The sequence below is a fragment of the Aethalodelphis obliquidens genome, unplaced genomic scaffold (genome assembly GCF_003676395.1).
Source record: "Aethalodelphis obliquidens isolate GAN/ISIS:26980383/991018 unplaced genomic scaffold, ASM367639v1 scaffold12, whole genome shotgun sequence".
Lineage (NCBI taxonomy): Eukaryota > Metazoa > Chordata > Mammalia > Artiodactyla > Delphinidae > Aethalodelphis > Aethalodelphis obliquidens.
The window spans coordinates 21,402,488-21,425,840 of NW_020837956.1; the positions used below are offsets into that span (position 1 = coordinate 21,402,488).

General features: G+C 44.5%; 1 long non-coding RNA gene across 1 annotated transcript in view; it reads left to right on the forward strand.

The window, feature by feature from the left end:
- LOC113623901 (uncharacterized) overlaps positions 1-23,353 on the forward strand; it is an 88,947-nt gene that overhangs the window by 61,748 nt on the left and 3,846 nt on the right. The window contains exon 3 of the long non-coding RNA XR_003434118.1: positions 20,080-20,246. This is a non-coding gene — a long non-coding RNA (uncharacterized LOC113623901). The remainder of the gene's footprint in view (positions 1-20,079; positions 20,247-23,353) is intronic.

The window sequence follows — 23,353 nt, forward strand, 5'->3', positions numbered from 1 at the left end:
GCTCTTGGGTACGGGCCAAAGATTCTAGGCTGCCTGGTTGTCAGTGAGTTATCGATTTCTGCCCTATTACTTGGTAATACCCTTCCTAGTTGCCTTGCATGAGCAAACACTGTCAACGAGCAGTTTGCATTCTCCGCAGTTCACAATATGCCCGGCACCTCCCATTCTTCTCATTACCCGTTCCCTCTAGCTCCTTGCCATGGTGATGTGTGGCAGCACCTCCCTCGGAAGGGGTGCACTTGGGTGTTATGCCATGAGTACTGTCGGCTTGATTGGGCTTTCAGGCTTTTGTTCCACAACTCTACCTGCCAGTGCTTTGTCATTCCAGGGACGGGAAGATGAATGGGATATCAGTATTACATGCAGTCAGGAACTGGTGTGCCTGAGTTAGTTGTGTCATGGTAAAATCAATAAATCATATTATGAAAAGTTATTGGTAAAAATCAATTGTCCCAGTGCTGTAATTAAATCCTGTAACTCCATGTTTACTAGCAGGCAGTGAAAGTTCTAGCCTATGTGTTTTAAACATTGATGCTAAATAATGCACCAGTCCTCACAGTCACATCACCATTATTGTGTCTGCACCTGTGAAGGTGGTGGCTCAGGAGGGCGGGGCTGGAAGGAATGCCAGGATCTTAACGCTGGGGGTGGGGAAGGGGTAGGCACACATTTGGGGAGTTGGATTCTGAGGGAGGTGACCAAAAACTTACTGTGCCCACATCAGTAATTGGGTTTGACAAATGAGAAGGGTTTGCTAGTGTCCAAATGTGGAGCACGGAAGGGGGAGTCTCTTGGTCTTGGGGAGAAGCAAGAGTAGGCAGGTAGCCACTTGAAAGTCCATTGGGCTTAGAGCTGGGTGGGCCAAGGGCAAGGCTTCATAGCAGGGACCAGCCAAAGGGGCAGGGACTCCAGGCCTAGAAACAGGAGCTACCCAAGAACTCGGTGGTGACTGGACGGTTCAGAGAAGGTAAGTGGACATGTGAGTGTCTGTTGCAACAGCTGTGTGCCTGGAAAGGTGACCCCAGTACACACGGCTGGTGGGTGAGAGGCTGTGCACCTGCCAGGATTGGCTCCCGATGAGAAAAGGTGCTGGGGGGGGTGCTGAGGGAGGTGGGACTGTTGATGCCTGAGCCCCAGTTCCACTGCTGGGAAACAACGTGGGGCGAATGATCAGTTAGATAGTTTCCAAGGAGGTCATGGATTTTCCGAGCTTTAATTACAAGTCTACCTTCCACGTGTGCGCCCCGCCCCTGCCCTCCCTGGGGGAGGTTTCTGGAGTGAATGCAGAGGGTTGTAGAGGAAAGCACTTTGGAATCGGGCCAACCAGCCTTTGAACCGTGGTTTTGTTCTGTGAATCTGGGTATTCTGAGGGAATTTCTCTTCATCCTGCTGAGTTTCAGTTTTCTCATCTCTGAAATGGAATCCCTCATGCCTACTTCACAAATAGTGCAGTTGTGAGGGTGAAGGAGGTCAAGCACCTACTTCATCACGAAGGCCCCTTCTCCCCCCTCCCAGCCCACATCCTGTACAGGGGACTTGAGCCCTCTGTATTTTGCAAACCCGAGTGACTGCCTTGAATAAATACACATTAGCTCTCTGCGTCAGCTTTGCTGTAAACAGGGGCTTGGGGAGAGGGAATCTATTTCTTTCACTTGGAAAGCCAGAGGCAATTTTCTTTCCTTTTCTTTCCTTTTCGTAAGAGAGGATCTATGCTGGATATTCTATCCCAGAGATCAAGTTCAGTCCTCTGGGCAAGGAGTCACACAATATCCATCGAAATTACAGGGAAGGCCGAGGTCTGGGCCTCACCCACAATGTTGATTGTGGATGTGGAGTCTAGCTCTGGTTGCATGTTGGTGAGAACCAGGATGGAGTGTGGGCTCAGGCACTTAGGCCACCTACTCTATGCTACCACTTTGGAACAACCCAATACTTCATTCCCCTCTGGAGGAATGAATTTCTAAATTCCTGCCTCATAGCCAGGGTGTGAATTTGGATTATACCACTTCAAGCAGCCCTGTTTGCTGTGTGCCCCGCCTGTGCCCCATGCCGCCTTGGGTTTGAGCTGTGTTTGCTGCTATTAGCCAAAAAGGGGAGGTCCCTTGGCCCTTCAAAATATTATCCAGTGGCAGGGCCGCCTGGCATATCAGAGCCTTACAGCTGCATCTAATCTTCCTGGAGTGGGCAGCTGAGGCACCCCAGCGTCCTGGCGCCTGTGGGCGGGTGATTGGCTTGCCCCAACTATGCATTTGAATTGAAGAGCCTTCAAAAGGAAGAGTCACGTTACAAAGCTATAGATGTTCCTAAGTGCTGTGCGTCAGGGGTACGTGATATGTGTATGTCATCCTGGCTTAAAACAAACTCTTGAGAGCCATTGGATCCCCAGCTGTTTTTGCTACACAGATTGGTAAAATGCACATGGAGATTTTTGGAAGAGGTAGGGGAAAATGGTAGGAAAGAATAAAGGAGGCCTTTTGGGGGACAATTCTGGAGGAGGAGGAAGGAAAGGGATGGAGGGGATGAAGAAAAGGGGAGAAGAGAGAAGGCTGGCGGAGGAGAGGCAGTCAGCCGTAAGTGAGTGATCCAGTTCTGTGTGCATACAGTATGTCCCAACTGTATGCCAGGTACGAATGGCAGCACCTGCAGCCATCAACACTCACTGTGCTCTGCTGTCAACAGCAAGGTGAGGTTTCCACAGGGGGATGTGTCACAGTGAATGTCCAGCGCTCTGGACATCTCCCTGAATGCAGCCAGGGAAGCATCTGCCCTGGAGGACTGGCTATGACCATGGCCTTGGTTTCCATTCCTTTGGAAGACATCACCACAAGCTCTTCAGGACCTAGACTGGTGTTGTTTACTGCCCTGTCCCTAGGGTCTGGTGCAATGCTTGGCACAAGGTAGATGCATAGTAAATATCTATTGAATGAACAGGAATGAATATTTGATTGAATACTGTGAAAAATGACACCAGAGACTGAGGAAGGACTTCAGTCCAGACATAGCTCACTGTATGAGTGCTTCTTAAATTTATTTTGAATATTGTATTGCTGTCTTTGAAGATGGAGTAAGGGGTCTTACAGCGAAGGAATACAGGTGGCCTGTACAAGCTGGAAAATGAAAAGAAATGGATTCTCCCCCTAGAGCCTCCAGAAGGAATACAGTTTTGCACACACACACACACACACACACACACACACACACACACAATTACTCTCCCAAGAATCTTGTTTAAATGTTGATTAAGTAGGTCTGGAGCAGGGCCTGAGCCTCTGCATTTCTAACAAGCTCCCAAATGATGCCGATACTGCTGGTCCGTGGGCCACTCTTTGAGCAGAGATCTTCATCTTTCCTAAAAGCTGGTCAGTCATCTACTGATTTGATCTAGCATCCCCCTGACCTCAGAAGTGAGGCCCACATGGGCCTCACTGAGAAGTGGTTAGAAAGGCTGAAGTCTCCTTCACCAGAAAGTAGAAGATTATAGTTTGGAATTCAAAAAGAACTTAGTTCCCAGCCTTGTCTGCAACTTGCTGAACTCTGTGGTCCAGTGACCCAGGACCAGACAGAAAGAGAATGCAAGCATTTCCCCTCTTCCCACGGCTGGCCCCCTGGGACATCCCTGCGGTGGAGAGCTTTGTGTCCTGCAGCCTCACCGAGCACCCCTTGTGACCAAAGCCTTCCTAAACTCCAGGGAGGTGGTTGTTAGGATCCCATGGGTATGTTAGGGGTCTTTTCTCTGTTCTGGGATCTTTTTTTTTGTTTTTTAAACATCTTTATTGGAGTATAATTGCTTTACAATGGTGTGTTAGTTTCTGCTTTATAACGAAGTGAATCAGCTATACATATATCCCCATATCTCCTCCCTCTTGCATCTCCCTCCCACCCTCTCTATCCCATCCCTCTAGGTGGTCGCAAAGCACGGAGCTGATCTCCCTGTGCTATGCGGCTGCTTCCCACTAGCTATCTATTTTACATCTGGTAGTGTATATATGTCCATGCCACTCTCTCACTTTGTCTGTTCTGGGATCTCTGAGGCTCTCTTTCTAGGATGGACGTTACTCCCGGAGATTTTGGACAGACCCGTTTCTCCTCTGGAATCCAATCCAGCTATACACAACCACCATCACTTCCGTTTCCGCCAACTTGTTACTTCCACCACTGCCTCTGCCACTTCTGCTGCTGCCTCTCCACCACTGGCACCGTGGCACCAACTCCATCATCTCCACCTCCACTGCCTCTAGCTTCCACTCATAGAGCTTTTTAAAAAATTTTTTATTTATTTTTGGCTGCATTGGGTCTTCGTTGCTGCACACAGGCTTTCTCTAGTTGCGGCGAGCGGGGGCTACTCTTCATTGTGGTGCACGGGCTTCTCATTGCGGTGGCTTCTCTTGTTGCGGAGCACGGGCTCTAGGTGTGTGGGCTTCAGTAGCTGTGGCATCTGGGCTCAGCAGTTGTGGCTTGCGGGCTCTAGAGCGCAGGCTCAGTAGTTGTAGAGCACTGGCTTAGTTGCTCCGCGGCATGTGGGATCCTCCCGGACCAGGGCTCGAACCCGTGTCCCTTGCATTGGCAGGTGGATTCTCAACCACTGTGCTATCAGAGAAACCCTCACATAGAGCTTTGGTAGTTTTCACAGTGTTGTCATATCAACCTGTGTGGTAGGCACTGTTACCTCCATTTAAAAGAAGTATAAGGGCAAAAGAAACGAAACTCTATGTCTGAGGTCTCAGAGCTAGTAAGTGGCAGGGTTGGAACACAAATCAGTGTCACCTGATTCCAGAGCAAGTGTCATCACCCACTGTTCCAGTGTCTCCTCGAAGGGGCCGTACAGTCTATTCCAGTCTCATCAGTGGTTTTGCCCTGGCAGGGAGGGCCTGCTCCGTGGAGAGGGGCAGATTCATCCTCCCCTGGGCATGTTGCTTATCCAGGCAGAGAGGGAACTCAAATCTCCCTGAGTCCAGTGGCCAACCCCATTCATTTATGGCCATGTTTCTGTGCCAACTCTGCAGGCTGAATGGTCACTCCGTTGAAACTTCTAATTCAGTGGGGTGGATAGGGGGAAGTGGTCAGCAATGTCACTGTCACTTCATGACTGCTTGTAGAGCCAACCTTTGAAAGACATTTATTTGTACCTAAAAAAAAAAAAAAAGCAACAACCCCCTTCATGCTGCTCCCATCCTGAGCCTGTGATGTGGGCAGAAGACGCTAAACTGTAAAACACTGATAAGAATGCCTTACATTGTTATGGCAATGTACACCTTCTAATTAGCCCGTAAGACTTTGTTTCATCTTACTCCCCCGATGCCTCCTTTTAAGCTAGGCAGGACAGGTATTATTAACCTCATTTTATAGATGGGAAAACTGAGGCTCAGAGAGGTTAACGGACTTGCTCAAGGTCACAGATCTAGGTCCATAATGCAAATTGTCTGCCCCCAGTTCTGGTGCTCTTTGGTCACATGCACATGTTATGGTGGTCACCTGCCTTGAATGCACAGTGTCACCAACCAGCAGAGAACCTTCAGAGGGGCATTCCATCCAAGCCCTGGCAGATTTATTACCAGTAGCTGTCATGCCTTATTTTCTTACCCCCAAATGCAACTCTTTAGAAAAACACCTGCAAATTAACCAAAGTGCTCTGGGAGCTGAGTTGGCATCTGAATGAGAACAGGACATGGAACACCCAGGGGAGGGGCAGGAATGCTTCTAGAGGGAGGGGTATAGGTACTAGAAAAGAGCAGGTCCAAGGTCATGCCCAGAGAGAGCTGATGTAGGGAGCAGCAGGCAGGGGTGTGCCACCCAGCAGGCCAGGCTCAGGTCTGGAAGAGCCGGGGCAGGAGGCACGTCAGGCCCAGAGTCTGGGTTTTCAGAGCCCAGGCCCAGAATTCTGAAGAAGAATTGTCAAGGACTCATGTCTGGCAACAACAGCCTGGGCAAAAAAAAAAAAAAAAAATGTGTCTAGGCAAGAGACCAAGAATACCAAGCATGGAGACCGACACTAGCTAGGGTTGCATAAACCAGAGGCCGTTTTTAGACTTCCTGTCCAAGACAAAACTAGGTTTAAGTGTTTAGGTTGGTCTGAATCCACGGCGGAAGGCAAGCAGGCCGGTAGACTGCAGTAAGAGAAGCAGGAGGTGGAGTGCAAAGGATGTCTCTGACAATTTTTGTAGCCCTGTGTTTCCCAAGCTGACAGTCTGCAGAACACTACTGCATAGGATGCTTCTGAGTGTGTCAAGACAGAAGGGTCTGTGGTCAATAAAGATGGGAAATACTGGATTAAATGAAGCCATACAGGTTCCTTTACTACAGGAGTCCTTAGCACCTTTAATATGCAAACATGCAATGTGAATTTCCACATGAGAACTATTAAAAGCAGAATTTTCCAAACTTTTTTGGCCCCTCCCCCTTTTATTTTTGCCTTGACACACTTGTTAACATCTCCTGGAACACTTTGGGAAACAGTGTTCAGTTTGGGAAACAGGAACAGTTTGGGAAACTCAGTCCAACCCTCGCTCACCTGGGCCAATGGCAACACCTGCAGCGCTTTCTGCTTCCATATTGGGACCCTGGCCTTCTCCCTCCTCATGAGTGTGCTGGAGGAAGGGGTGGTTAGCTTTAGAAACCTGAACAAAACAGAACTGTGATTTTAAGATTAGTCCACCCTTTCATCTCTAATTTGGCATGTTTCCTTCCAGTCTTCTTTTCAATGCCTTTTTAAAGCTCGGTTGTCACAGTCTAACACATTTTAAACTCGTGTTTGGGGTCTTGTATCTGGGGGTTGGCAGCCTGTCTCAATCAATGTGCCAAACTATACTGAAATTCAGAATAGAGGATCAGCAAAGCCGGGGGACCCCAGCCTTTCTCTGCTTACCAGGACGTAAGCTGCCCACCTTGTTCACCCAGCGAGCAGGACCCAGAGGGACAGAGTGGAGTAGGGAGCAGTCAGTCCTTACTGTATTTTTGGATCAAGCAGAGTCCTATGTGTGACCATAGCCATCGGGGCTGGAACCAGCAACACTCCCTGATTTTTCTTTATGGATCTGTTCCCTTGCTGTTTCTGCTGCTCTGGCCTCAGCCCCTCTGTGTTGGGAAGTCCTTGATGGTCATTGACAACTACAGTGGTTCTCAAACTTGGATATTGATCAGAATTACCTGGAGGGCTTTTCAAAGCACAGAGTGCTGGGTCCCACCCCCAGAACTTCTGATGGGATAGACCTGGGATGGAAACTGAGAATTTGCATTTCTGTTATGTTCCCTTGTGATGCTGATGCTAGTGGTCAGAGGACCACATTTTTAGAACTATTAGTCTGTAGTTCCCAGACCTGAGTATTAGAATCAGCTCGGGAGATTGGTTACTTGGAGATTCCTGGAGCTCACCTCAGCCCTACTGAACTGGAATCGCCAAGGGTCAATATCTTGTGTGCCTGGCCTGGCCTCTGGTGGCCAGTTTCCCTCTCTCCTGTGCCAAATAGGAATACTGGGATACTGGCCCCTCCTGTAGTGAACTTCCTCAGTTGCCCATTGGCACAGAAACCCATCATCTCTAGTGTGGCTAGGAAAGTTGACAAGGAGGATTTGTGTTTGCCATTTGATTAGTTTTAAGAAGGTCCCTATCTGGATGTAATCTTTTTTTTTTTCTCTCTAGTGGAAGTAAAACTATCATTTGCGTAGCACTTACAGTTTGTCAAATGTTGATCTTTGACAGTAATACTATGTCATAAGAATCATAAACCCCATTTTACACATGAAAAGTCTGTGGCTCAGAAGGTTTAAGAAATTGGCTAATGACTCCAAGTCCCATTATTTTTCTGCTATCCACTGCTGGAGAGAAAGCTCTAGGAGAGTGTGTTTACACCTGATTTGGAGGGTAAGCTCCTCCCCTGTCTACCTTGGGGCAGGTGTGAAGGCAGACCTGATATCTCTGTCTGATCCCTGTGGTGAGCCCATGGCATCAGGCTGCACTTTATTTCAGGTAATTTTTTTTTTTTTTTTTTCTGTGGTTCGCAGGCCTCTCACTGTTGTGGCCTCTCCCGCTGCGGAGCACAGGCTCCGGACGCGCAGGCTCAGCGGCCATGGCTCACGGGCCCAGCCGCTCCGCGGCACGTGGGATCCTCCCGGACCGGGGCACGAACCCGTGTCCCCTGCATCGGCAGGCAGACTCTCAACCACTGCGCCACCAGGGAAGCCCTATTTCAGGTAATTTTTATACAAAGACATCTTGATAGGGCTCTTAAATTTGAACCTCAGACAAACTAGTCTTCAGAATTGAGACTAACTGAATAAATACAAGGTGGAAGTAATTAGATGTGCTAAACGATTGAACACAGTTTTCATTTTCACATAAAATTTCATTGTATGAATATTATGCTTATTTTAAAAATGAGGAAACTAGATTCAGTAAAACCAGATGACTTATCCAAGGTTATGGGGGTAGCAAGTGGCAGAACTAGAATTTGAAGTCTGTTTGACTTCAAAACCTGTGCTCTTGAAATTAAAATGATCAACAATAACACGTGTTGATGAGGATGTGGAAAAAATGGAACCCTTCTACAGTGCTGATGGCCATGCAGAATGGTACCAGCACTTTGGAAAGAAGCTTGGCAGCTTCTAGAGTTAAATGGACCCTTACTTATCATGTGACCCAGCAGTCTCACTGCTAGATATTTACCCAATAGGAATGAAACATACATGCAAAGACTTGTATTTGATAGTTTTGTTCACAGTAATCCCAAATCGGAAACTACCAAAATATCCAACAACAGGTAAATGGGATAAATACATTGTGGTGTATCCATATAGGGGAATACTAGTCAGCAATGAAAGAATAACAACATGGATGAATTTTAAAAAATTGAAGAAGCCAGACATCAAAGAACGTATTCTCTATAATTACATTTATACAAAATTCTGGAAAAGGTAAAACAAATCTATAGTGGTACATGGGCCAGAGTTAGGGTATAAAACCCTGTTTTTTAATCTCCATTTTACAGCTGAGAAAATGAGGCTCAGCAAGGTTAAATAGCTTGTCCAGGATACACAGCCAGCAAGCTGCCCTTCTCTTCTTGATCTCAGGCTGTCTTGCCTGACCACACTCTTTTTGCTGGCTCCCTCCTCTATTCGAAAGAGTGTCAGCTTATTTTGCTCAGAGCTGAAGCCTGGGCTTACTGCTTCCCTCTGCAAGTGACCCAATACCCTGTAAGGCTGGCATCACTTGGACTTTTCTGCCCCTGTTTTACATCTTTAATCTCACGTTATTATTTTTTCTTTTCCTGCCTCTTCTGTTCTCTCTCCAATCTCTTAATACTCCTGCTTACTCCCTTCAAATCCTCTTTCCTTTGCTTCCTTCTGTTTTCACTGTGTCTACACCCATATCTCACTGTTGGGGTGGGCGCTTTCTGCCAAGGTGTGATTCTCAAACAAACAGTTTCTTTGGTGAGAAATTAATTATCTGCCCCTCCTAAGGTTAACAGGTTTAGGATGGCAGGATGCCCAGTTAAATTTGAATTTCAACTAAGTGAGGAATATTTTTTCAATATAAGTATGTCCCAAATATTGCATAGGACACACTTATACTAAAGCATTATTTGCTGCTTATCTGAAATTCAAATTTAACTGAGTGTCCTGTATGTTACCTGGCAATTCTAACCCCTCTTGATAGCCCATCATTTTGCTAAGAAAGGACAGGTTTTTGGTAGAACCTCTAAGAACACAGTCTCCCTGGGGAGCAAAATAAGACTGGCCCTTCAGGGTTTCTCCACCTGTGTATCTACCACCCAAGCTCATCTTGTTTAAGCCTCCATCCCCAAGAGGCTGCTGGGATTTCCCTCACTCCCTGCTCTGTCCTTCACCTCTTTAGGTCTGGATGCCTTGCCTGTCTCCGACTTACCCACTCACTGTTGTCCTTGCCCTGTTGTGGATCCACGTTCTCTAGCCTTGTCTGTCTGTCTGTCTCTCTGTCTCTCTGTCTCTCTGTCTCTCTCTCTCTCTCTTCTTCTTCTTCTTTTTGGGCCATGCAGCATGCAGGATCTTAGTTCCCCGACCAGAAATTGAACCCGTGCCCCTAGAGTGGAAGCGTGGTTAACCACTGGACCACCAGGGAAGTCCCCCTTGTCTCTTTTCAATACCAACTTGCCCTTGCCCTGCCCTATCTGGCCAGGCTCAGGACTCTATATGCCAGGGTCAAAGCCACAGTACATTGAAGATATCAGTCCATTGCAGACCCCAACTGGGGTCACAGCAAAAACCACTAACTAGGAGCCTTGGCTCGTCCATCCATCTCTACCCATTATGTGTAAGTTACACCAGCAGACTCATTCATTGCCAGGGTTGAAACTGGGCAGGCCTCTGATTCACTAGGCTGTTTGCAAGTGGTTGCTGGGTAAAAAGACTTAGAAATACATCCTCAGTTGACAAAGGGCAAAAAGGGCCTATATTTAGTTTATGTCAATAAAATTCAGGTGATTTGTTCCCGGAAAGAAACAAGGAAATCTTATATTAAGCTACCTGTTGAGATTATTTTGCAATTCTTTCTATTCCCTTTGAGATTTTGCAGGCAAAAAGCACATGCAAACTCTTTGGTCTGTGGAAAACTAAATGAGAAGCTGTCTGTGGGAGCGGTTGGTTGGTTTATGGTTATAGTAGTTCTTTTAATTTATTTTTTTCAGACTTATTGAGGTATAATTGACAAAAAATTGCAAAATATTTAAAGTGTACAGTGTGATGATTTGATATACATGTGCATTTTGAAAGGATTCCCCCCATGGAATTAATGAACACATCCATCACCTCACATATCCACCTTTTTTAGTGTGAGAACATTTAAGTTCTACTCACTTAGCAAATTTCAATTATGCAATACAGTCTTATCAACTATAGTCACCATCCTATACATTAGATCATCAACTCTTTTTCGTTTTGTAGCTGACAGTTTGTAACCTTTTTCCAACTTCTCCCGATTTCCCCCACCCTCAGCAGCTGACAACCACTTTTCTACTCCCTGTTGCTATAGTTTGACCTTAATTTTTAAAAATTTTTTCTAGATTCTCTATATAAGTGATACCGTGCAGTATTTGTCTTTCTCTGTCTGGCTTATTTTACTTAGCATAATGCCCTCCCGTTTCATCCATGTTGTTGCAAATGACAGGATACTCTTCTTTTTTAAGGCTGAATAATATTCAGTGTGTATAGAAACCACATTTTCTTGACCCATTCATCCATCAGTGGGCACTTAAGTTGCTTCCATACCTTGGCTATTGTGAGTAATGTTGCAATGAATACAGGAGTATAGATACCTCTTCTAGATAATGGTTTCATTTCCTTTGGATATATATCCAGAAGAGGGATTGTTGGATCGTATGGTAGTTCTATTTCTAATTTCTTAAAGAACCTCCATACTTTTTTCCTTAGTGGCTGTACTTTAGTTTACATTTCCACCAACAGTGTACAAGTGTTCCCTTTTCTCCATATTCTAGCCAGCTCCTGTTATCAGTTGTCTTTTTGATAACAGCTGTCCTAACAGATGTGAAGTGACATCTTACAGTTTGTTAAAATTTATTTAAAAATTTTCTTGGAGTATAGTTGATTTACAATGTGTGAATTTCAGGTGTACAACAAAGTGATTCAGTTATATATATTCATATATTCATTCTTTTTCAGATTCTTTACCCATATAGGTTATTACAGAATATTGATTAGAGTTCCCTGTGCTATACAGTAGGTCCTTGTTGGTTATCTATTTTTTAAAGAAAATATTTGGCTGCATTGGGTCTTTTTTTTAATATTAATTAATTAATTAATTTATTTTTGGCTGTGTTGGGTCTTCATTGCTGCACGCAGGTTTTCTCTGGTTGCCTCGAGCGGGGGATACTCTTTGTTGCGGTACGTGGGCTTCTCATTGCAGTGGCTTCTCTTGTTGCAGAGCACGGGCTCTAGGTCCACGGGCTTCAGTAGTTGCAGCATACGGGCTCAGTAGTTGTGGCTCGCGGGCTCTAGAGCATAGGTTCTGTAGTGGTGGCTCACGGGCTCTAGAGCACAGGCTCAGTAGTTGTGGTGCACGGGCTTAGTTGCTCCGTGGCATGTGGGGTCTTCCCGGACCAGGGCTCGAACCTGTGTCCCCTGCATTGGCAGGCGGATTCTTAACCACTGCGCCACCAGGGAAGCCCCCTCAATATGTATATTCTTAGTGCCATTTTGTTAATTGTTTTGGTTAAATTCTTTGCTAAGTATTTTTTGATGCTATTGTAAATAAAATTTTTTTTCTTAATTTCTCTTTCTGATAGTTCATTGCTGGCATATAGAAATGCAACTGATTTTTAAATATTGATTTTTGTATCCTGCAACTGTACTAAATTTGTTTATGAATTCCAACAGGTTTTTGGTGGAGTCTTTAGGGTTTTGTACATATAATATCATATCATTTGCTAAAAAGGACAATCTTCTTCCTTCTCAATTTGGAGGATTTTATTTCTTTTTTTCTTGCCTGATTGTTCTGGATAGGACTTCCAATATTATGTTGAATAAAAGTGGTGAGAGTGGGCATCCTTGTCTTGTTTCTTATCTTAGAGGAAAAGCCTTCAGCTTTTCACCATTGAGTCTGATGTTAGCTGTGGGCTTGTCATATGTGGCATTTACTATTTTGATGTATGTTCCATCTATACCCAGTTTGAGAGTTTTTATCATGAAATGATTAATTTTGTCAAATACTTTTTCCACATCTATTGAAATGATCATATGATCTATTTTTAAATTTTTTTTTAATATTAAGGTATGAGGGTTTTTTTTTTTATTAATTTGTTTTTTGGCTGCCTTGGACCTTCGTTGCTGTGCACGGGTTTTCTCTAGTTGCTGTGAGCAGGGGCTACTCTTCGTGGTGGTGTGTGGGCTTCTCATTGCGGTGGCTTCTCTGGTTGCGGAGCACGGGCTCTAGGCACGCAGGCTTCAGTAGTTGCAGCATGCGGGCTCAGTAGTTGTAGCATGCGGGCCCTAGAGCACGTGGACTTCAGTAGTTGCACCGTGTGGGCTCAGTAGTTGCAGTGTGCAGGCCTTAGGGTGTGCGGGCTTCAGTAGTTGTGGTGCGCGGGCTCGGTAGTTGTGGCTTGCGGGCTCCAGAGCGTAGGCTCAGTAGTTGTGGTGCATGGGCTTAGTTGTTCCACAGCATGTAGGATCTTCTGGATCAGGGATCAAACCCATGTCCCCTGCATTGGCAGATGGATTCTTAACCACTGTGCCACTAGGGAGTCCGATCATATGATTTTTATCCTTCATTTTATTAATGTGGTTTGTCACATTGCTTTTGTGGTTGTTTGCATCCCTGGAGTAAATTCCACTTGATCATGGTGTATGATCATTTCAACTTATTCTTGGATTCAACTTGCTAATATTTTGTTGAGGATTTTTGCATCTATGGTAATCAGGGATGTTGGCCTGTAATTTTTCCTATAGTGTCCTTGTCTGGCTTTGGTATCGTGGTGATGCTGGCCTCATGAGTTTGGAAGTATCCCCTCTTCTGTTTTTTAGAAGAGTTTCAAAAGGATTGGTAGTAGTTTTTTAAAAAAATGTTTGTTGAATTCACCAGTGATGTCATCTGGTCTTGGACTTTTGTTCATTGGAAGGTTTTTGATTACTGATTCAATCTCTTCTACACTAGTAATTGGTCTATTCAGATTTTCTATTTCTTCGTATTCAGCCTTGGTAAGTTTTATATTTCTAGAAATTTATCCCTTTCTTCTAGATTGTCTAATTTGTTGGCAGGTAATTGTTCGTAGTAGTCTCTTATGGTCCTTTATATTTCTGTGGTATGGCTACAGCATTTTAGAGGGTGCAAAGCATGGGATTTATTTTTGGCATTGGTCCAGCGGTAAAGATGGAATCAGTCCATCAGTGCAGCACCACTGCCTTGTGAGAACCGCTGTAAAAAACTGTTTTCTCAGAGACATTAAGGAAGACACACAAAGCAATGAGCATGCAGGACAGTGTCATGTGCAGTATAATTAAGCTGTTCATGAGGAGGCAAGGTAATAAGCGGGTTCAGAGGCTAGAAGGGGAGTAGTGGTCCTGGCAGGGAGAAGTTGGAGAAGGAGTCAAGGAGAAGGTGCTACATGGAGTTGCATCTAGATGGCTGAAAATGTTGAGTTCCAGGGAATGGAGGAGATGCCCTCCTTCTTCTTCCAGAAGCCCCTTCTCAGTGTGGGAGGCGCTTGGAAGGAGGCCAGGGTAGGTGACAGCTTTGCCATTGTTCCTGGCTTGGGCTCCCACTAGGTTTCTTGGTGGTGCCTGGGGAGGGGCACGGAAGTACTTCTCTCCATGATGGTGCCTTTCTAGCTCAGTGTGGAGAAGTTTCCAGGGGTCCCTGCCTTTTGGTTCCCTAGCACAGATAACAAGGAAAACGAAAGCTGCCCCCTACTGGATGGGGGCTCAGGCTAAACTACACTTAGAGCTCAGTAAAGGAATAAACTTGGGCGTGATATTGCACCCAAATCACACTTGGTCACCAGGGGCAGCTGTGCAGCCTCCCAGGCCTCCATTGTAGACGCCACAGCACATCACACCATTCACGTGGTCTGTGGGCAGGGTGTGTGATTTAGGGCAGAGCCAGGGAAAGAGGCAGTGTGGTTTAGTGGGAAGAGCGCAAGTTGTTTTTTTAAAAATCTACTTTATTGAGCTATAACATATATGGTATAATCACCCATTTTCAGCGTACAGTTTAATGAGTTGTGACCAACGTAACCCTACCACAGTCAAGATATAAAGCAGTCCCACCACCAAGAATTCTCTCCCTCATCCCCTTTTGCACTCACTGCTCCTGCCCCAGCCCAGGGAGTCCACTTATCTGCTTTCTGTCATTATAGATCTGTTTTAACCTCTTCTAGAATTTCATATAAATGGAATCAGAGTATGTACTCCTACATATTTGGCTCCTTTATGTTTTTGAGGTCCACCCATGTTGTGAGGATTGGTAGTTCATTCTTTTTCATTGCTGATTAGTATTCCATTGTGTGGATATACAGCAATTTGTTTATCCCATTCTCCTGTTGTTGGGCAGTTTGACAGTTTCCAGTGTTGGACTATTATGAACAAAACTGCTGTCAACATTTTTTTTTTTTAAAGAAGATGTTGGGGGTAGGAGTTTATTAATTTATTTATTTTTGCTGTGTTGGGTCTTTGTTTCTGTGCGAGGGCTTTCTCTAGTTCTGGCAAGCGGGGGCCACTCTTCATCGCAGTGCGCGGGCCTCTCACTATCGCAGCCTCTCTTGTTGCGGAGCACAGGCTCCAGACGCGCAGGCTCAGTAGTTGTGGCGCACGGGCTTAGTTGCTCCGTGGCGTGTGGGATCTTCCTGGACCAGGGCTCGAACCCGTGTCCCCTGCATTAGCAGGCAGATTCTCAACCACTGTGCCACCAGAGAAGCCCTGCTGTCAACATTTTTGTACAACTTTTTGTATAGATGTGTGTTTCTTTTCTTTGGGGGCAAATATAGGAATATATTACTGGGTCATGTGATAAGGGTACATTTAACCTTAGGAGAAACTGGCAAACTGTTTTCCAAGGTGGTTGGAGGATTTTGCACTGTGTGGGGAATTCCAGTTCTTCCACATCCTCTCCAACACTTGTTGTTAGTGTTTAAAATTTCAGCAGCACAGGTTTTGAAGTCAGACAGATTTCAGATTCTAGTTCTGTTACTTGCTAACCCTGTAACTGTGGATGAGTTATCTGTTCTTATAGAGTCCAGCTTCCAGTCTCATTTTAAGCATGAGAATCCTAATACCTTCTTCATGAAGTTGTTGTAAGGATAAAATGTTTAAAGGTAAAGCACCTGGCCTTGGCTACATGATTTATGTAAAACTTGGGAACCAGGAAAAGGAGAGGGATACAAGTTTGGGAGGGGGGAAGAGTTAGACACTTTAATAACAGCAGACTTAAAGTTGAAAAGAAATGAACATAGAATTTCAAGTTTGAACCTAAGAGTAGCTTAGGTAACTATCAGATAGAAGCATAATAACTTGCTGACATATTCTAGCTCAGAAACCAACCACACAGTTATCTCCTAAAATCAGTAACGTATTTGTTCTCAATTTTTTAAATTCTTAAAAAAATTTTTTCTATTAGTTTTTGGTCTCAATTTTTAATGTGCACCTGAACCGTTCTAGGTGGAGGTGAGGCAGTAGGGTGATAGATTAATGCAAGAAAAAATTTAGCTAGAGAGTTTTGAAATACAACTTGCTGTCTGTATGCATCCCTGGAAATTCTGATTCTCATGATTTGGGGCAGGGCCCAGTCATCTGCATTTTTTTACAAGCTCTCCAGGTGATTCTGTTATCAGTGGACCTTGTCCTGTATTTAAGCATGTTTTCAAGAGTGGTGTGGAAGGTATCTAATCATACCATGCCTCTACTTAAAACAAATCCTTCCCTTCTGTCTCTAACATACTGTCAAATGCATCCTGGACAAAGTCCAGCTCCTTAGCATGGCTTCCAAGTTTCTTCACAATTTCCCAGGCTCAGGTACTAAGGAGGATAACGCTAGGAGACACTGTTTCTCATCAGGGAAGAAAACAAATCTCCCATTCTCTTTTAAGAAAACACTGCACAGTGCTAATGTGAGGAGGGCACATCATAGGTCCTTAACAGAAACCAGTTTCACTACCTGTTTCTTCTGATCAGCTATGAGTATTTCCACATTCCCCAAACATTTTGCCACTCATCCCATAACTCAGATGCTTTTCCTTCCTCCCACTGAAATCCTACCCTTCTTTCATAACTTATTCAAAGGTTCCATTACCTCTAGTCTGAAATCTTCCTGAATTTCTCCTCATTCTGTCTCATGAGGGTCCTTGTATTGTATGCAACTTTACTCAACATTCACTACATGTGTTTACTTGTCTGTTTCTCCATCTAGCACAGTAGTTCTTAATTGTTCACGCCCACTACCCAGGACAGATAACACAACCCCACCCCTCAGGGATCACTCCATGCTCAGGTCCTATTAGGCAGGAGTCCAGAGACCAGCTTTATCTTCAGACCATTCTCTCTCTCTTAGGAAAGCACGTTGGGTTGCAAGAGTGTTAGAATGATGGGTTGTAGTGATAACTGTGATTTCAGTTGAGGACTTGTCCCCAAAGAAAATTATATAGGTTGACCCATTAGGATGTGGAAGAAAATATTACATTTTCTACTTATTTGCCATTTTAACCTAAAAATAAAGAAGAAGCTGGCCTTCCTAATATTTTCTTTGTGGATTGACCCTGGCATTCTCATGCAAGTGTAACATGTATGGGTGGTTTCCTGGGTGTGGCAGTGTGAACCCAGCACAGAGGGATTTAAAGTGGTCCTTTGCTGAATTGTCTGCTTTCAACATGCTGTGATGACTGTCCTCCCAGGTCATAGAGTTAGAGAGTAATAGAACCAGAGTTGAAATCTGTCTGACAACAAGCTGTCAGACAAATTAAAGCAACAAGATAAATGGCAGAGCTGACAGCCCTGAGAGTGAGGGCTCATTCAAAGCCACATTGAGAAAGTAAAACAACGATGATCTAAGCCAACCTAACAAGGAGACCAAAAAAAAAAAAAAACAAAAAACCACAACCTTACAACCAAAACCCCCAAAACGTTGACATTGATGTTATCAAGAAGTCAAGAAGTCTATATGGAATATGAATTTATAAGCACCTCTTCCTAGTACTAGTAAACCCCTGCCTAAGTGCATTATTGTACATTCAGATTTAAGCTAATGAAATGAAACCATATGATTCGCAAGACATTTAAAAACTAAGCATTTTGTAACATGTCAGCAAACCACTATATTTTTTAAAAGCAATGTTTGAAATCATAGGGTTTTGAATTCAACACCTCACAAAATTCACTAAACTTACTGATAAATGTTTAGAGGTAATTTTTTTCCTTTTTTTTTTTTAGTTTTCTTACTAGCAGAGGCAAAGAGCCACATGCCATAATGACTAAAATAAAACAAGGGAAACCACACAGTGCAAAAAGAATAGGTACATGCTTGTCTGTGTCCATTGTTGGAAGATGCATAGAAAATATTGCCAAGTGTTAGAACAGATTATGAAGCTTTGGGCATCTGGATAAAAAACCCAATATAACTCAGCCTATGGTGTTTGTTGAATTGTTTCAGTTATGAAATATACATACAGTTGCTCTTTCTCTTTCTGTGTGTACCATTAAAAAAAGGAATATGTACCAGTGAAGACATATACTCAACAGAAAATTCTTAAAAAAAAAAACCCTGGGGCTTCCCTGGTGGCGCAGTGGTTGAGAGTCTGCCTGCCGATGCAGGGGACACGGGTTCGTGCCCCGGTCCGGGAAGGTCCCACATGCCGCGGAGCGGCTGGGCCCATGAGCCATGGCCGCTGAGCCTGCGCGTCCAGAGCCTGTGCTCTGCAATGGGAGAGGCCACAACAGTGAGAGGCCCGCGTACCGCAAAAAAAAAAAAACCAAAAAAAACAACAACAAAAAACCCTGGAAGCATTTTCACTAATAGAGTTACTCCATTGACTAGAATAAAAAGATTTCCAGGTAAGAGTACAAACACAGCACCGTCAATGAAATTCTTTCACTGTATCATTTATTGGCAAGCTATTGTAGCAAAGCCAAAAGCGTACAGAATGAGATAGGATATCATCAATGTGGTTATTGTTACTGGAGCCAGAATCTTAAGTGTAATAGAATCTTCGTAACATTTTGTAATGAGATGGGGAGTCACCGTGAAACTATTTTGACAATGTGCTCGTAAAAACCATCAAGCCTGAAGATGAATTACGCATTTTAAAAATCAATAGACAACTGTTTCAAACTTGCTGACCTTTTCTCTGATGACAGCTGGTTGTTGGTAACATGTCACCTAGCAAATATTAAAAACAAACAAACAGAAACACCTACCTCACTTCATGGAAAAGGAGAGGAAGTAATTGCTTTCTGAAAGTAAGTTGTAGAGTGTGGTGTGTGAAAATACTCTTTAAAAACAAAGGTAGGGGAGTGGGAGAGGGATGCACTGGGAATTTGGGATTAGAAGATGCAAACTATTATATAGATAATGGATAAACAACAAGGTCTTACTGTATAGCACAGGGAACTATATTCAATATCCTGTGATAAATCATAATGGAAAAGAATATGAAAAAATGTATATATATGTATAACGGAATCACTGCTGTACAGAAGCAATTAACACAACATTTAAAATCAACTATAATTCAGTCAAATAAATTAAAAAAATAAAATTCAACAAAATGACAACAACAAAACAAACAAAATAGGTGGTGTTGGGAGCTGGCTTTGAAAACACATGTTTGGAAATGTGGCTACTATTATGTGATTCCGCTGCTGACATGATGAGCTCCCTCCATAAACTCTCATATCTGTGTACATTAAAAATATCTGGGAAGTAAACTTTTTAAACCTGCTTTTAAAATTTCAAAATGACTTCATCAGTGGGGTGTGAACCCGTCTGTGACAAATCGGATAGCTTCCAGTTAGTTTGCTAAAAAATAAAGATTAACATCAGGAAGAAGCGTATTTCATGAGTGACATTCAACAAAAATCTGTACAATTGAACGAGAATCATGACTTAGCACAACCAACCAGGTACACCTTTTGTTTGGAACAATCCATCTTTGTGAGGCATCTTTTTTCAGCCATGGTTTTGTTTTTTTTTTCCTTTGGCCATGCCATGTGGCTTGTGGGAACCTAGTTCCTGACCACGGATTGAACCCGGGCCCCAGGAGTGAAAGCACTAAGTCCTAACCACTGGACCGCCAGGGAATTCCCAAGCCATGACTATCTTTGAAAGCCAGTTCAGAAAGAAAATTAACCTGAAACAAGGCCTTTGAATAGTCATATCACAAAGGTCTAAATCAAGAGTCTAAAAATAGTGAAACATATTCAATCAAAACGCTGTCCTCCCCCCAAATATTACTATTTTAGCAAGAGCAAAACCTTTACTTCACCTTTATCTTGTTCTTTACAAATGCCTATTTTTGTGAGTTTTGTGATTGATATATTAGTATAGTTATATACCTATATAGTTTGTAAATAAACATCGCTATATTGTGGTTCACGTGCTGACATTTTTTGCAGGTACATAATCGAAATAGTGTGGCAATCCCTACAGCTGAATGTGAATCCCTTGGAGGTGACCCGAGTCTTCCTCATCCAAGTTTACTTCTCGCCCACACAGAGCACGTGATAAGGAGCCTCCGTTCCGTAGGCTGCCTGGCGGGCTGGCTGAATGAAGACATCAATCGGTAAAAATGTTTCCATGATAGGAACAACATAAACATCAACTCGCGGAGGGGGGCGGGGGTACTGAATACATAAGTAAGCATTTGGCAGAGGAACAAAAACCATCAAATGTGAATCCTGAGGTGCGTCTATAAATAACACTCATAGGAGCTAAATTCACTGAGTGTTCACTCTGTGCTAGGTGTGTTCCATATTCAGCCCTCGGACCCTCCCCGAACTTTCACAACAGCCTTGTGAGATATGCCAGCAGCAGGCTGGTGTCACAGGTACCTGTGCCGCCTTCTAGAAGGAGGGCTGCCCCGGGGACAATTCTGGAAACTGTTTCCTTGTCTCCTCAGGGGATTTCAGACCCAAAGAGATCCCGATCATGTGCTCTCCTGTGTAAAATGAGTTACAGAAAGAACTGGAAAAGAAAGGTCGACACGGAGCCTTCATATATAATGATGTTATCATCGGTCTGCAGGGCACAGGAGATAAGCTCTGAGCTATTTTTCCAGCAAGTGGAAAAAACCAAGCTGCCCGGTAGGCCTCCCTGTGGGTAGGGCAACCTCGGGTCTGCCCCAGGGTCCAGCACTTCCTCTCTAGGGGGTTGACACCCCTTGGCCTCCTCCTTCCTCTCCCCACACACAGGGGACAGGGGTGCAGGGAGGTCCTGTCTCACTCTGGCTTTTGAGAGCGCAGAGCACTAAATGGTCTAAGGCAGGGCTAGCTTTTTCATTTCTCAACCTAGACAGGTTTAGAAATCAACTAAAACCAGACTTTGTAACATTACAGAGTCCCCTGGCCGAGTGAGCACAGGCAACGGCTGCCTCCCAGGTGATTTGGGGACTGGAAGGTGAGAGCCTGCCCTCCTTTGTATCCTGGATCCTGAGATATTCCCCCAGTTAGAGGAACCAAGATGATAACACTTGCAAGGCTGTACCGTCAACTTCTTTCATAGTCCTTTTGGGATCTCAGCAATTCAGACAATTCCGAATTGAATTCATTGATGCTCAGAAAGGAACCGTCAGAGGCACCTGAGGCCACCCTGTTCACCTCTGAGTGTGGGACCCAGGGCTGCTGCCTCAATGGTCCTATCCAAGGGAGAGGCCTCTTCTTAGATAACCGGGGGGGGAGGCTGAGCTTCTGCTGGAAGGCCAATCACTTTATTCTAGGCTTAGGTTGAAAATGTTTGGAGGACCAGAGTGGACAACACACTGCCGAGGGTGGGGAGAGCAGGATTCATGGACACGCTTTCGGCCCAGTTTGCACACAGGAGAGGAGAATAACTACAGCTGCCATGTTTTCAAGCTCCTCCTCTGCCAGACCCTTGTCATACATTTTTTTCTCGTTGAATCTGCTGATAGCCTCTTAAGGTAGACATGATCCCTGCGTTACTACAGTTGAAGAAATAAGGCCACTCCTAATCATTCAGGACTGGAATCCCTTTTGGCTCCCATCTGATCCCCAGCTCCCCTACTCCCGGAGCCTGCTTGTGCTTGAGACTTTATTTAATCATAAAGAATGAAGTTCAACTGACTGAAACGCCATCTGGGTGAATGTATTGAGGAGAAGCCTCTGTTTCCTCCCCTCCTTCTCCCATCGTCCTCACTTCCTGCTCACCCAGCACTGTGTGACAGTGTCCTGATGGCAGCGCTCTTGGTAATGCATGGCGTAGCCAGGGCCCAGGAGGGGTGGACTCTGGGCCTCCGGGAAGGCACATGTTCCCTTGGCCCTTGGTGTATCACAGTGCCAGCTGCCAGAACAGTGGGACAAGCTTATAGTGACAGGTCTTCTAGACTTTGCATGGAACACAGGGGGGACACACCTGAGTGGCCTCCTATTGCTGAAGCCTGGTGAGCCCTGGCTGCCACCCAACATCGCCATGCTGCTCAGGAGCTGGGCCCAAACTGGCCTGCTGCAGGGAGGCTGATTCCTCACCAGCTGGATGTGGGATCTCTTTTTCTTTGCCCGATCAACTTTGACTTATGTTTACTTCACTTTAGTGACTTTGAACACTCACCAAATTTCTGTAGGTGGCCCTTGGGTAAAGAAACTCCTCCAGGGGCTTCCCTGGTGGCGCAGTGGTTGAGAGTCCGCCTGCCGATGCAGGGGACGCGGATTCGTGCCCCAGTCCGGGAGGATCCCACATGCCATGGAGCGGCTAGGCCCATGAGCCATGGCCGCTGGGCCTGCGCATCCAGAGCCTGTGCTCCATGGAGGGAGAGGCCACAGCAGTGACAGGCCCGCGTACCGCAAAAAAAAAAAAAAAGAAGAAACTCTTCCAACTGGTCACTGAATGAATAAGCAGCTTAATTTAGCTTGGTTCTTTTATAAAACATCTTCCTCCTTCATTCTTTTAACTTAAAAAATATGAAATACACATACAGAAAAAGCCTGAAATATATATATATATACATTCAATTATAAGAATAGTTATCAAGCAAGATCTTGTGAAACTACCACCCACGTTTAGAAATTGCCATTCCAGTATCTGAGAAGCCTTCTGTATATCCCTCCTCAATCGCCAACCCCTCCTCCTCTCAAAAGTAGCGTTATGGTTTTTCTGATAATGGTTACACTGATTTCCTTTTCTACTTTTACCGCCTGTCTCCATGTTTAAATGGAGTCGTCTTACATGTGTTCTTTGTAATACTTTCTTCTTTTCGCTCAGCGTTATATGTAAGAGTCACCCAAGCTGATGAATGCAGCTGTAGTTATTTTCACGGATGCATAATTACTCCGTTATATTAATACACCATGAGATGTTTTCCCAGTCCATTATTGATGGACATTGACCTCATTGTTTCTGGCTTTGTTGTTTTTATGAACAACACTGCCATAAATATTCTCCTACACATCTCCCAAGAGAGACACATTTGCAAATGTTTCTTTGAGAGCCATCACCTAGGGATGGAATTACTGGGTTGTCGGTTTCCACTTGTTCAGATTTACTAGGTTTTTATAATATATCCTGTGGTTTTATATACTTTTGTATAATTTTTAAAAATTAGTTTTCCCCTTAGGTATTTTTGATTTTATTATTTGACTGCGTTGGGTCTTAGTTGTGGCTCACGGGCTCAGTGGCCCCACAGCATGTGGGATCTTAGTTCCCCGACCAGGGATTGAA